The sequence below is a fragment of the Lissotriton vulgaris genome, chromosome 1_1 (genome assembly GCF_964263255.1).
Source record: "Lissotriton vulgaris chromosome 1_1, aLisVul1.2, whole genome shotgun sequence".
NCBI classification, from domain to species: Eukaryota; Metazoa; Chordata; class Amphibia; order Caudata; family Salamandridae; genus Lissotriton; species Lissotriton vulgaris.
The window spans coordinates 1,417,419,705-1,417,433,715 of NC_141685.1; the positions used below are offsets into that span (position 1 = coordinate 1,417,419,705).

The following is a 14,011-nucleotide window of genomic DNA, read 5'->3' on the forward strand; positions in this document are numbered from 1 at the left end:
AGGGCAGTGGCAGCACATTAGCCCATGCATTGGCAGGAGGGAGGAGGCTAGTCCATGGATTCAGACAACAGAGGATGGGGAGGAGGTGGATGGGGCAGCAAGCTAACTGTTCAGAGACGGCGGGAAGGCCAGTGCCAGAACAACGGCCACACAGGGCTGTAAAAAGGGAGCAGGGATATGGACTTGGACAATGGATGGCTAGGAGGAGGGAAGGCAGGAGCAGCAAGCTTGGGTGGGGGCAGCACAATGACAGGCCCTGCTTCTAACCCCCCACCATCCACTGTGATATGCATCTTACTTAACGTTAAAACAAAACCTAGAAATTTGCTGAAAAAACAAAGATTACAGGGACAGTATAGTTAGACTCAGATTTCACTCATACACAACCAGTGAAATTCAGTAGTTATAGGTACCTGAGCTAACTATAACTTACGCCCCCACAATGTACTGCTAATGACCCCAAACATTACATCATTCATGACATAGTCAGTTACATCACTCATGACATCACTCATGACATCTCAAATGAGCTGTGAATGGAATGGAACTATAATCGCTAGAACTTTATTTAAGGATAGTGTGGGTATAGTAAAACCCCTTTTTTTCTTTTCTTTCATGTAAGAACCATTATAATACGCAACGTGCACAGATTAATATGGCCGATAGCCTTTCACTTCAAAGTAATGTGTAGTCCATTGTTTATGTTGATGTTTGCAATCCTAAGTATGTTTATTATGAATAAGTCACGTAGACGAACATACAGGTATGGCGGTCACGGGGCAAGATATGCTGAAATTACACTGTGTGCATATTAACACTTGTTTTCTTTTATTTATTGTATCAATTCCTGAATTTTCACATCGTCACCAGGCCAATATGGCTGCCAGCTTTTTTAATTAAACTAATATGCAGTCCTTTGATAATGTTGACAACTGGAGGCATTTGTACATTTAAATAAGGATGCTACAATGACGTCTTGTATCGTTATCAACGTTCGGACTAGCCGAAACGCGTGGATCACGTCCTTTGTAGATTTAATAATTCCAAACTACAACTGGAGTGCTGATTCCTTCCTTGTAAGAGTGAGAGGAGATTAAATACATATATATATAAAATTCACTGAAAAAAACACAAGTTTTAGGGACATTATAGTTAGAAATTAGCATTTAAAAATCCTCAGAAATTCACTGAAAAAACCACAGGTTTCATGGACATCATAGTTAGTTGGACATTTCACTCGTACAAAACAAGAGAAATTCAGCCGTTATAGTTAGTTGTGCTAACTATAACTCGCTCCCCCGCAATGCACTGCTGATGATGTCACGCATTACATCACTCATGACATGGTCAGTGACATCACTGATGAAATCTCAAATGACATTACTGATAACATCATCCACGTGATCATCTGATGCACCTCCTCACACCCTAAAATACAGACTACCATTCTCGAAACCATAGACACACCAATACTAGTACAGCTACAATATTCTGTGCACTATGCATGCATACCTCTAATCAGCTATACAGCATTGATACAGTCTTTTAAATACTTAGTACCTATGCAGTCTAGGAATCCTTCTGTCATTCCCATGCACTTGTCCATTCACCCATCCAGCACTATGTACGTATCCGATCACTCGGCCAATACCTAAGCACTTATAAATTTAGCATGCACTCTCTTTGCAGCACTGAAATTACTCCAGTTATTTGCCATATACTTAGGAATGGCCTAGCCACTAACCCAAGTACTGGTACAATGTTTTGTACATTAAGCATGCAGATCTCTAACAAGCTACATACTATTAATAGGTTCTTCTAAATACCCAGTTAATACCTATGCAGTGTTGGAATCCTTCTGTCTGTGCCATGTATTTCTCCAATCACCCATCCAGCACTATCTACGTATCCTATCAGTCCGCCAATACCTAAGCACTTATGATAACAGAAAAAAATGTTTAGCATTTTTTGATATGTACTACTGTCAAGGTAAGGTTAAGGAATCCAAACACTATCAATGCACAACTACATTTAGCTGTGCACTATACATATATAAACCTCTAACCAGCTACTTAGTAAAGTACTACCCATGCAACCTAGGAATCCTCCTGTCTGTCCCATGCACTTCTCCAATCATCCATCCAGCACTATCTACGTATCCTATCACTCCATCACTAGCTAAGCACTTATAAATTCAGCACGCACTTTCTTTGCAACACTGAAATTACTCCAGTTATTAGTCATATACTTAAGGAATGGCGTAGTCACTAACACAAGCGCAGGTACAATATTTTGTACACTATCCAAGCAGACCTCTAACTAGCTACAAACTATTGATACTCTTTTCTAAATACCCAGGTAGTACCTATGCAGTGTAGGAATCCTCCTGTCTGTCCCATGCATTTCTCCAATCACTTATCTACCACCATCTACTTATCCTATCACTCAACCATTAAGTTAAGCACTTATAAATTGAGTGTTCACTCTGTTTGCAGCACTGTCATCATTCCAGTTACTAGTGGTATCCTTATAAAATGACCTAGGCACGAGCACAAGTACACACAAAATATTATGTGCATAATCCCTACAAATCTCTAAGCAGATACATACTATTGGTCCACTCCATTAAATACTGAAGTAGTACTCATGCAGTGTATGATACCTCCTGTCAGTCTCATGCAATTCTTCAATCACCCATCCAGCACTCTGTTCTTATTGTATCAGTCTGCCAATGCCTAAGCACTTATGGGGCAGATTTACAAGCACCCAGCACCACCAGTACGTCACTTTTTGTAACGTAGTTATGGCGCCAGGCACTACTTCATATTTGCAAGGAGAGGAAAAGCCACCTTGCATGGTTTTTCCTCTCCTTGTAAATACGACCCCTTCATACACAGAACTTAGCGTTGAAGGGGCGTTCCATAGGTGTTGCTGTGGGTGTTCCAACGCAACACCCATAGAACAAGACACATCTCCAGATTTATGAGAAATTGTAAATCTGGAGCTGTGTGTGAATGCTGCCCCATCCTAGAGTTGGTGTAGCAAGGCGCAACAAGGAGAATTGTTTACATTTTTCCTCATTTTTTCGTCTTTCAATGCATGCTGCATTCCACAGCATAAATTGAAAGAGGAAAATGCCTTCACTCATTGCTTTCGTGCAGGAAGGTATCAGCAGGTGAGGGGTTCCAAGCAGCTCGCCTCATTGTCTCCCGAGCAAGATTGAGAGGATGTGTGATTCGGAGATGCTTGTACATAGAAGCAGTGCCACAAGAGTATTTTTTTTCACTGCCTCTTGGCAGGACTCGGTCACAAATGTTGCACGTCACCTTTCTCGCATTTACTTTCTTCTCTCCGGGTGGAAAAGTGAAGAATTTCCACACAACAGATTCCGGCCTCTGTGGACGTGGTGCCTCCTGCAAGAATTCTTATTCAGAAGACACTTCCTCCTGCTGCTGCTGTCCAGATGCCATTTTGTTTGATATTTTTTGAAAAACACCAACAAAAAAAACAAGCAAAAAGGATTCTTGTAGGAAAAGAGATATCTCTCTAAAGATGCTCCAACAAGAATGATTAAAATGGTTGGAGTCCTTCAATAGTTACAGTGGGAAATGTTATGAACCTATGAAATCGTTTTTTTAGGTCACATGGGATCCGCGCACTCTGCACTCACGGAGCACGCACCCGATGCGACTTTGCGAAAATATAATTAAAAATAAAATGTTTATTATAAGTACAAATATATTATTTTTATGAATATCTTAGATATCTCTTGCCCTAATATGTATATTAGAGACACATACATATCATTTTAGAACATAACATTTTTTGCGGGAGTTGTGCACCCAGCGTGCCCCAGCACGTATATGACGTCACGCGGGACCCGCCACCACACAATCGTCGCGTACCGTAATGCGCATGTGACGCGAATGCGCAGGAGCAGGAGTCGCGGACTGGTCGCATACCAATTGCGCACATCGTGCAATATTAAATGTATATGATGTAACTGAAAAACATGCAGCCGTCGCACACCGTACGCGGATCCTTCATGACTTTTCTAAAATGGCGGCTAGAATCCGCGCGCCCACCGTGATGTGGACGCTTTGGGTGCGCGACTCTGGAAAAAAATTGGGAAAACATTTTTTTAAAGAAAATATAAATATATTAAAATAAAAAAATAAAACAAAAAAAAAATAAAAAGTATTTCAGTTTGAATTTGTTTTTTTTTTTTAAATTTGGGCAATTTTCAGAAAAATATGTTATTTAATTAATAAAGTATTTATAAATAAACAGTTAAAAAACTGTAGAAAATAAGTACAAAAAATAGATATAACTACTATTACACTTAAAAATTAGCATTTAAAAAACCATTGAAATTCACTGAAAAAAACATAGGTTTCAGAGATGTTATAGTTAGAAATTAGCATTTAAAAAAGCTTTGAAATTCACTGAAAAAAAACCATAGGTTTCAGAGACCTTATAGTTAGAAATTAGCATTTAAAAAACCTTAGAAATTCACTGAAAAAACCATAGGATTCAGGGGTGTTATAGTTAGCTGGATATTTCACTCGTACAAAACCATAGAAATTCCTCCGTTATAGTTAGTTCTGCTAACTATACCTCACGCGCCCACAATGCACTGCTGATGAGGTCACATATTACATCATTCATGACATTGTTAGTGACATCACTGATGACCATAGTTAGAAGAACTAACTATAACAGAGGAATTTCTATGGTTTTGTACGAGTGAAATGTCCAGCTAACTATAACACCCCTGAAACCTGTTTTTTTTGTGAATTTCTAAGGTTTTCGAAATGCTAATTTCTAACTTTAACGTCTCTGAAACCTATGTTTTTTCTGTAATTTTTTTTTAAAATATATAAATATATATATTCTTTTTTTTTTATTTTGTGCTGGAAGCAAAGCACCAAAATAGAAAACAAACCTAATCCTTTCATGTGTTTCTAAGAGAGGCTCAAGAAGCACCTCCTGCTCTGATCTGAAATGGGAACTTTTTCTACAGCCTCTTTCAGAAAAGGTACGAACTCTTTCAATGATATTTGTGTTAAGGTGTAGGGAATGAGATTGGGCTTTCCAAAAAGGGAATCTTAAATACACATTTCATTATCTTAAGGACCCACTCATCCAAGGAGCCATTTCCAAATTTGGATATAGTGATGCCTATTGTTACTCAATGGAGAATCAGATTAAGGACTCACTGTGGGTTTCAGTTAGTGGTGCAACCAGGGAAGACAGGGAGGAGTATTTGTACCAACCTATGTATGAATCTCTCCCTCTTTGTGAGCAAAGGTACTGCTGTTATGGTTGTTGTACCTGTTGCTAAAGCCTGGTATAATGTTGGCTCAAATTTGGATGTTGTTGATTTTCTATGTTCGTGGGTAACAAAGCCTGGTATAATGTTGGCTCAAATTTGGATGTTGTTGATTTTCTATGTTCGTGGGTAACTAATCATAATATGTGGGTGGTGGCTATGCTTAAATCTTTTAAGGAATTCAACTGATTTTCTCTAGAAGAATGCCATAAAATGGCAATCTAGCACTGAGCTAAACTTCTGTAAACCCAAGCCAGTCACACCGACAAAGGAAAAGCATGACCTCATAAATCAAGCAATGGCATCTTTAGAATCCATACCTATCAGCATGGTCAGTTTCCCAGTATCCATACCATTTTTTTTTTTTTAAACCTTTATTTGACATTTTCAACCAGATACAGACACAGGCCTACAACCCCCAGGGCTGGCCGCTAAGCAATTGCAACACAATACTACGATCAAAACTTCAGACCCAGCCTCCCGGGGAGCATAGTCGCTACATCCACAATGCGTACTGGTTGGAAGACATATCAAATTGGAAACAGGATACAAAAGGTTTCATTTTATAATATGAGATAGAAGGATCAGGTGCCATACAATATCTCAAGCTACGAAGTGAGGGCGAGCAAAATAGCAGTGTGTCCACAGTTAATTAGTTTTCATGTAGGTCAGTGGCGTTTAAGCAGACGACACCCAGATAAACAAGCATACTATTACGGTTCGCGCCAACATTTATGCCCGCCCCGTGGCCCCGAAACATCGCGAGAGTTGAGGCACAGATGTGAAAGCAGAGATGGACCAAACAATGAACCCACTACACTGACCCGGAAAAAGAGAAAAGAAAAGGCCAAAGAGAGATAAGAAAGAAAGAAAAAGGCCATAGAAACAAATAAAAAACAAAACACCCATCCCCCAACCCCCCACCCTGCACCCCTGCAGATGACTACGGCCTACCCCCCTAGCAGCGTGCCTGTCGCCCAAGAACCGAAACCCGAAATATAGAAGAAACAGGGAAAAAAGGAAAAGAAATTAAACCCCACCCGAAGAGGGGAAATGGAGGAGGGCTTTATTCAACGCACTCCCGGTCTCTCGCCCCCGTCCTAACCAACCCCGCCCCGGACTCCATTAATTCAATAAAACAATCCCGTAAACCATAATACCACAATGAACAACCCAGACAACAATCTCAGCCTTGGCCCCGTCGATGAAATTCGCTGAGTCCGTAAGGGGAAGAAAGCCCTGTCCTCAAAATGTCAAATGGTACACAAAAGTTGGCAGAACAGGGGTCCACAGATGAAAAAAGAACGGCAGGTCCCAAATGAGTCGGCTGGTACCAGAGATGCCCCTCCCCGTCTCCGAAGCCAGGCTTTATCCCATCCGCCATCTTGATAGACAAACCGGGGAGGGGGGTCGACACAATCCAAAACAGTTCACAGTACCAATTAAAAGGAACCGAAGTGGGGACAGCATGTAAATGTTCCGACAGTTGCAAAACCGGGGAGTCCAACGGATTAATTGAGTCACCAAGCACAGTACTGTCGGGTAGCTCCACTGCGATAGGGGCAAATACAGCTTCCAGCGCCGGGTCTAAGTACGCCACCGGGGCGTCAATCGAAAGGCGAGCTGGCCGCCGGGTCTCGGGCGTCAAGTCAGGATCCGGTCTCAATCCTTTGATTCCATCCGCCGCCAACAACAGGCTGCAGGTCTGAGCTTTAACAGTCTCCTGCAGTGCCACAAGGGCCTCCAGCACCGTCCGTAATGACGGGCCACTTTTAGCCTGCTCCGTCAGCCTCCATTTTTCCTCAGGCATGGTGGTCCCCACGGAGAGGCGCCTTCTCCGGGGGAAGATTAGGCGGAGCAGGAATGAGCCATGAGGGACAGACTGTTAGCGTGCAGTAGCGCGTAGTGAGATTTCAACTCAAGAGGCACCGGCGATATGGATGCCGGACCCTCGATCCGGGACACCCACAACACAGCACCATGCGTCACTCGTCACCTCACCTCCTATAGAGCACCAGGCAGCAGATGGTAGCATAGCAATCCCAAAATTCCGAATGTTCCAGAGACCGGACCCAACCGCATTCAACAGTCCGTTGTTGTTCAACTCGGACCCGGCTAGGCCAGTACTCGAGACCCCGGCTTCTCGGCTGGGTTAGGCCTCAAATCGGTCTTCGACGTTACTTCGCTCCACGATGTCGGAGAAACTCCGGGATCACATCATCGGAGTGCAAATCGGGTCACACACACATCAGGATAAGTGGCAGGATAGTAGAGCGTAGGACGGAGGTCAGCGGAGCCGGGAGACTATGCGGCCATCTTGGTTGGTGTCGTAGCTCTTCCCCCCATCCATACCATTTTTGATTACATCTGTAAATTACTCACATATTAGCTGCAGGAGGATAAATGCCAGACTTGTCAATAATTTGCCATGAGGCAAGTTGTGTTGTGAGATGTTGGAGTACAAATGCCATTTTCCGTAATGCTTCCATGTGTTCTGACTGCTTATTTGGAGAAGCTTAGGGAAACATTTTTTTCTTCATTTCAGCTGAAGTGGCCTCAACTGCCACAGTACTGCAGGGATGGTGGGAGGACAAATAAGATCTGATGGAGCTTACTTATGTTTCATTGAAGCCTTCAGTATCAAGTCAACCATCAGGTTTTCACAAAGGACAGAAGTTGGCTCTATAAGCAGCACTGTGATAAGACTAGTCTTTCGCGATAGGAGGGTTATTGTTAAAATGGAAGCTAAACAATGGGGGGGCATTATCTTGACAGCCTTATTTTAATAGGCAGGGATTTGCATAGATTCCTCTCCTCTGAATGCATGTATCTGCATGAGGAAACCTATACTCTATGGTGATTTATGTGAGTGGCTAGACTAAGGATTTTATTTGGCTCGGCTTAGTTGTTACTAACACAGAGACACATTGTTTGCCCCAACATTTACTTGCCACTGTGCCACCACCTCTATACTTTCTAGTCCAATTTTCCGGTTGCTTTAGAGTTTGCTCTTCTGATGGCTGGATCACTACAAAGACAGTGTTTTTGTGATAAAATCTTGTTGCAGATACCACATTTCAGGAGCCTATTCAAGCTAATAGTATTGAATTTTACAATACTACTAAAAACTGAGCATTTTTTCTATAGAGCGGTACTCTCTAAAATAATTTATATGTAGTTTCATTATATCTTATATTGTGAAATAATCAAGTTCCTTAGAACTGAAATGGGATCAGAAATACCATGTCCTTGCAGGCCTAGACCTTTAATGTGTTAGTGCTGCGCTCACCAATTCAGAGTCAAAGTATATTTTCCATCTGACACAAACTAGGTATAAACTGAAGTGGCTGATGTGGGCTAAAGTTCAAGATGTAGAAGCATGCCAATGCACAGAGAGACCCTCAAACTTGATGAATCCTTAAATTGATTCTTTATGTATTTATGGAAAGTTGGGTGCTCCCACGCTCAGATTATGAACAGGCTACCTTGCTCTTCATGGCATAAACTCAGCTGTTATTCTAGTGTCTATCTTCTCTATCTTCTGACAAGTCAGCTCAGAAAGATGGCCAGTTTTTGGAAATTTACAAAACTTTTATTTCTGCCTTATTACCTTTGTTTTCTAACCTTGTGTCTAAAATAGGGCTATTGCATCACCTATGAAGGTTTGCGGCTGAAAATCTGGTGGATACCGCAACGCTTTATCCTCCTTTGAACTTTTAACGAGTGCTTACCCTATTTAATGAGCGCTTACCCCACTTATCATCTTGACAGGGCCCCAATACCGAGCGTTCCCCTCCTCCAAACTGTCTACCGATGTTATCGCAAGGCCCTGTTTATTACTCGATCAACCAGACCATATGACCCAGCTTTGTCGCTACATGGAATGCCAAACGGATGTATGGCCACTTCCCCCAGGGAATTAACACAATTGCATGCAGCCGCCCTACACAGCTTAGGAGATATCAGGATGGAACTCTCCTCTTCCTAGATGACATACTGGCTGGTTCTGAACTCCCGCCTGGCCAATTTCTATTACATGCTTCCTTTCAAGGGGTACTAAGTTAATCCTGGTGAGAGATATAGCAAAAATCCTCCCACATCTGGTAGTCCAATATTTACAGGTCTTAGCTATGGGTGAACACCAGATACAATTGTTAATCGAAGCCATGCGCAAGCTTCCAACAGTCCCGCTCAATACACTGCGGAGGCACTGGGATACAGAATTTGGCCATGCTTGCACTGAGCGTGAATGGCAAACTAATCTAGCCTATCCCGCTTTATTGTCCTGAAATGCATGTTTTGAATGGAATAAATTATATAGCCTACATCACGCCTACTTTAACCTCAACAAAATAATTTTTTATTTTCCCCACACTGTCGCCGTATATCCTCCGTTGTTCAACACTGAAGTGGAACTAGTTCACACGCTGTGGTCCTGCGTGTCGCTAACCTGGCTATTGGAAAGATATAACCTCACATATGATGCATTGCAACCGACACCTGGGAGGCTTGCATCCAGGGCCCTTTCTGCCGTGTTAAAAATATAGTACAGCAACGCGTTTGCAGAGCTTGCCCTCCTACTGGCCATGAAATTGAGCACCCATAAGTGGAAAGCAGTAAATCCCAGAGCGACCTCTTCGTGAGTTCTGTCCATGCTGGCGTGGGCCAAGGCGGAAAGCGCATTGCTGCACAGGGAAGGTGAAGGGCCTCCGTAAATATCCAATTTTTAAGACGTGGCATACTCTTCGCAAGGGGATGCCAACTGTTTCCCACACCCCTCTTAAAAACTACCCTCCTTCTATACTTTTTGTGTATCACATACTACAACATATTGGTCTTTCCTATCACTTGACACTAGCATGTGCAACCTTACTGGTCCCCTTCAGATTCGCAACCTTTGTGCTACTCTGCCACCTCAAATGAGTGTAGTCCTTATTTGGTTCCTAAGTGGTTTTTTTATCATTCATTCTACATTTATTGAATTGGTTTCTTTGCAATATTGGCCCCAATTTTATATTTCTAGCATTTCTACCTTCCAACAGGCTCGACTTGTGTGTATGTTAAACTACCACTTGTTAAACCTAATTGTTGCTGTTCCTAGAGACATTAACTGGAGATTACGCACAGGCGCCCAACCTGTATCAATAGATATGGTATACATTGTTATATTAATTGTGCTCATTCTTTTGGACACACAACTCTCACACACACCTTGTTGTAATATGACAAATATCCAATATTGGAATTGTATTGGTATAAAAATTATAAAAATGCAAATAACTTTCATTTAACAAAAAAAATATATATATATACCACCACGTATGAATAATATTAATACTTCTATGTTCCCTAAAATAAAATAAAGACATTTTTGTAGCTCACATCACCCTTTTCCTTTGATCAACTGAGGCGCAAAACTCTATTAATGTTTTGTTTAGCTACTTGACTCCCATATTTCCATCTATTGGTAAACTAGTCATGACTATGTCCCTAGTTGGAATACGAAAGCTGATACGAATCTAGCAACCTTGTTATTCGACCTTGTTGTGGTCCAAGAATAAAACACATACTTTGATTCTGTTGAAGGCGAAAAAGGATACGATTGTTGGGATAGCCATTTTTACTGTCGCTGGTACCCTATGTTGGCATCCTAGATGTAAACATTGCAGTGATATAGATATTATATAAAGCTTCTATTGCTCCAATCCAAGCCGTAGGGTTTACACTATCTTGCATCTAAATACAACATCAGACTCTATAAGGATGACCGTTATACATGCTATTACTTGATTTATATCTTGAGTATTTTCTTTCACAGGTTTATGGTAACATGCACATTCCATCGATTGTCTTTAATCCATAAACGGTTAACTGACAACATATGTTCAAGATGTGGCTCTACATACTCTTGATCCACTACTCACTCTTTCCTAGATATAGTACAGGCTTTTGGGGCAGTAACTGGTTAATATTTAAACACAGATCACAGGGACAGCATGGGTGGGTTTGTCAAACCACATATCTTGTTATACTCATGAAGTTGTAGGACATCTCGCCTATCTCTCATGTTGGCTGATGTCAAAATTGTAGATTTACCATAGTTCCCTATCTGTTAGATCTATCCTGTTATAAATGTGCTCTTTATTACCCACTCCTTCTTTAGAAGGCGGGAACTGGCTGTTCACAGATTATCATGGTGTTATCGTAAATCACAGCAGAGCGCATAAGTATTTTCGCCTTCCTTTGGAACTGGTGGGTAGGTCTGATCCAACTTTAAGGTTTATTACTGAGTTGCTCTAGGCTCATGTGTGTTTAAGCTTCTACGTGGTGATGCATCTGCCACATCATTCTATTGTCTATTACCTAATGGTTTTGTTTCACCTCTCTTTTCATGCACATTACAAAGAGAAACTTAAAACTGTTACGGTATATAATACGGCTTGGAGCGCGATGGCCTAGTCACTCAGTCTTCCCTGAATATCTGGGGCTATGCCTCTAAGGCATAACCATATGTTACGCTATAATTTAACAAGTTTTTCTGAAATTATGGCAAAAACAGGGTCAGTTTCTTTGACACAATTCATAGATAATGGTCTTGAAATCTTTTTGGGATTGACCTCTGGAATGCTTCCTTTCCAAGTGGGTATTTTCTGCTTGTTGACCAATATGTAACTTTTATTTTTAAATGCTCTGAGTTATCAGTCAGAAACATCTTGTTTTTAAATTGGTTTGAAGGGCCAGTCCACCATGCACAATTCATCACCATTACAATGCATTTAATTTCCTGCACATAATTGAATCAGATCCATACAGTGGTTATGCTAAGTGGTGTGACCTTATCTACAATTTTATTAAGCAAAAATATTTTTTATTTTCTTACTTAAGCACGTTATGGTGGAGATGTCTTAAAAAGAAACATAGTGATACGATTTTGGACTCTACTATAAATACCTAAAGCACTATCTTCAAAACTGTGAACTTTTGGATCCTGATGAGGTATCGGGTGGCTCTAATCCATATCACAGAATAAAGAAAGAAATGAACAAAAAGAATTGCGTAACCATTATGAAAACACATGTATATTTTAGGAAGCATTCCTCACTCACAACAGAGATTTAACAGAGATAAATTAGTACTTTAAAACATTTCGTTGTTTAAACAGAGAGAACCATGGGAACTGTTCACCACTCAGAACACGGCAACCATCATGATCTCCACCCACCCGGGAGCACCCATGGACCCTTGCCCTCACCACCTCTTCAACCTCGGAGGCAAAGACATCAGCTGCCAACTCACCGCCATCCTCAACGCATTCATCACCACAGCTACCTTCGCTGATGCTTGGAAACATGCAGAAGTCAGACCGCTCCTCAAGAAACCCTCTGCTGACCCGAGCGAACTCCAGAACTATCGCCTATCTGCTCCCTTTCCCCGCCAAAGTCTTCGAGAAGGCCATCAAGCAGCAGCTCACCAAACACATGGAGAGAAATAGCCTGCTGAACGCCTTCAAATCTGATTTTCGTGCCAACCACAGCAACTAGACTGCCCTGATCACTGCCACAGACGATATCCGCACCCTCCTCTACAGAAGGGAATCAGTGGCCCTGATCCTCCACGACCTCTGTTCAGCATTCAACACCATATCCCACCACACACTTATCAAGAGACTGCACCACATTGGGATCCAGTGAGAATCCCTCAGATGGATTGTATCATTCCTCTCAGGACAGACACAGAGAATCTGCCTCCCCCCCTTCGCCTCAGAAGCCAACAGCACCATCTGAGGCATCTCTCAAGGTTCATCCCTCAGCACCACCATCTTCAACACCTACTGACACCCCTAGGTGACATTGTCAGAACCCACAACCTCACCATCATATCCTATTCTGATGACACACAGCTCATCCTATCTCTCTCAGCAGATCTCAACACCAAGAAGACTAACTTCCACAACTGCATGAAGAAAGTCGCCAACTGGAAGAAGGCCAACTGTCTGTGCTCAACACTAACAAGACCGAAGGGCTGATCTTTGGCAACAACACTTCTCCTTGGAATGACACCTGGTGACCCACTGTACTCAGACCCATGCCCACACCAACAGACCACGCCCACAACCTCAGCATTATCCTGAACAGCAAGCTCACCATGAAGCAACAGATCTCTCCATATGCTCCTACGAACTTCAAATGTCTTCCCATCAGCACGAGGAAAACCGCCACTCAAGCCCTAGTCACCAGCCAGCTGGACTACAGCAACGGACTATATGCAGGAACCACCACGGAATTCACGAAGAGACTACAGACGATACAGAACTAAGCAGCAAGACTCATCCTTGACATGCCTAAATGGACCCACATCTTAGGAACTTCCACTGGCTCCCCATCCGGAAAAATGACAATTCAAGATACTGGCACACGCCTTCAAAGCCCTCCATGACACCAGCCTACATCAACCACTGACTGAACTTCCTCCAACTATCCAGAAACCTTTGATCCGCCACCCTCGCACAGACACCTCTCATCTGCCAAAGCCACAGTGGAGGCCATTCCCTCTACTTTGCAGCCAAGTTATAGAATGGCCTTCCCCTCTACCTATGGACATCACTCTCACTGGCAGATTTCAGTAAGAGACTCAAGACCTGGCTTTTCGACTGAGCCCAGCAACCCAGTACCTGGAAAA

The 14,011-nt window shown here is 42.2% G+C and overlaps 1 protein-coding gene across 1 annotated transcript in view; it reads right to left on the reverse strand.

The window, feature by feature from the left end:
• The window catches only part of LRRK2 (leucine rich repeat kinase 2), a 2,096,839-nt gene that overhangs the window by 99,425 nt on the left and 1,983,403 nt on the right, over nt 1–14,011 (reverse strand). The window lies entirely within an intron of this gene.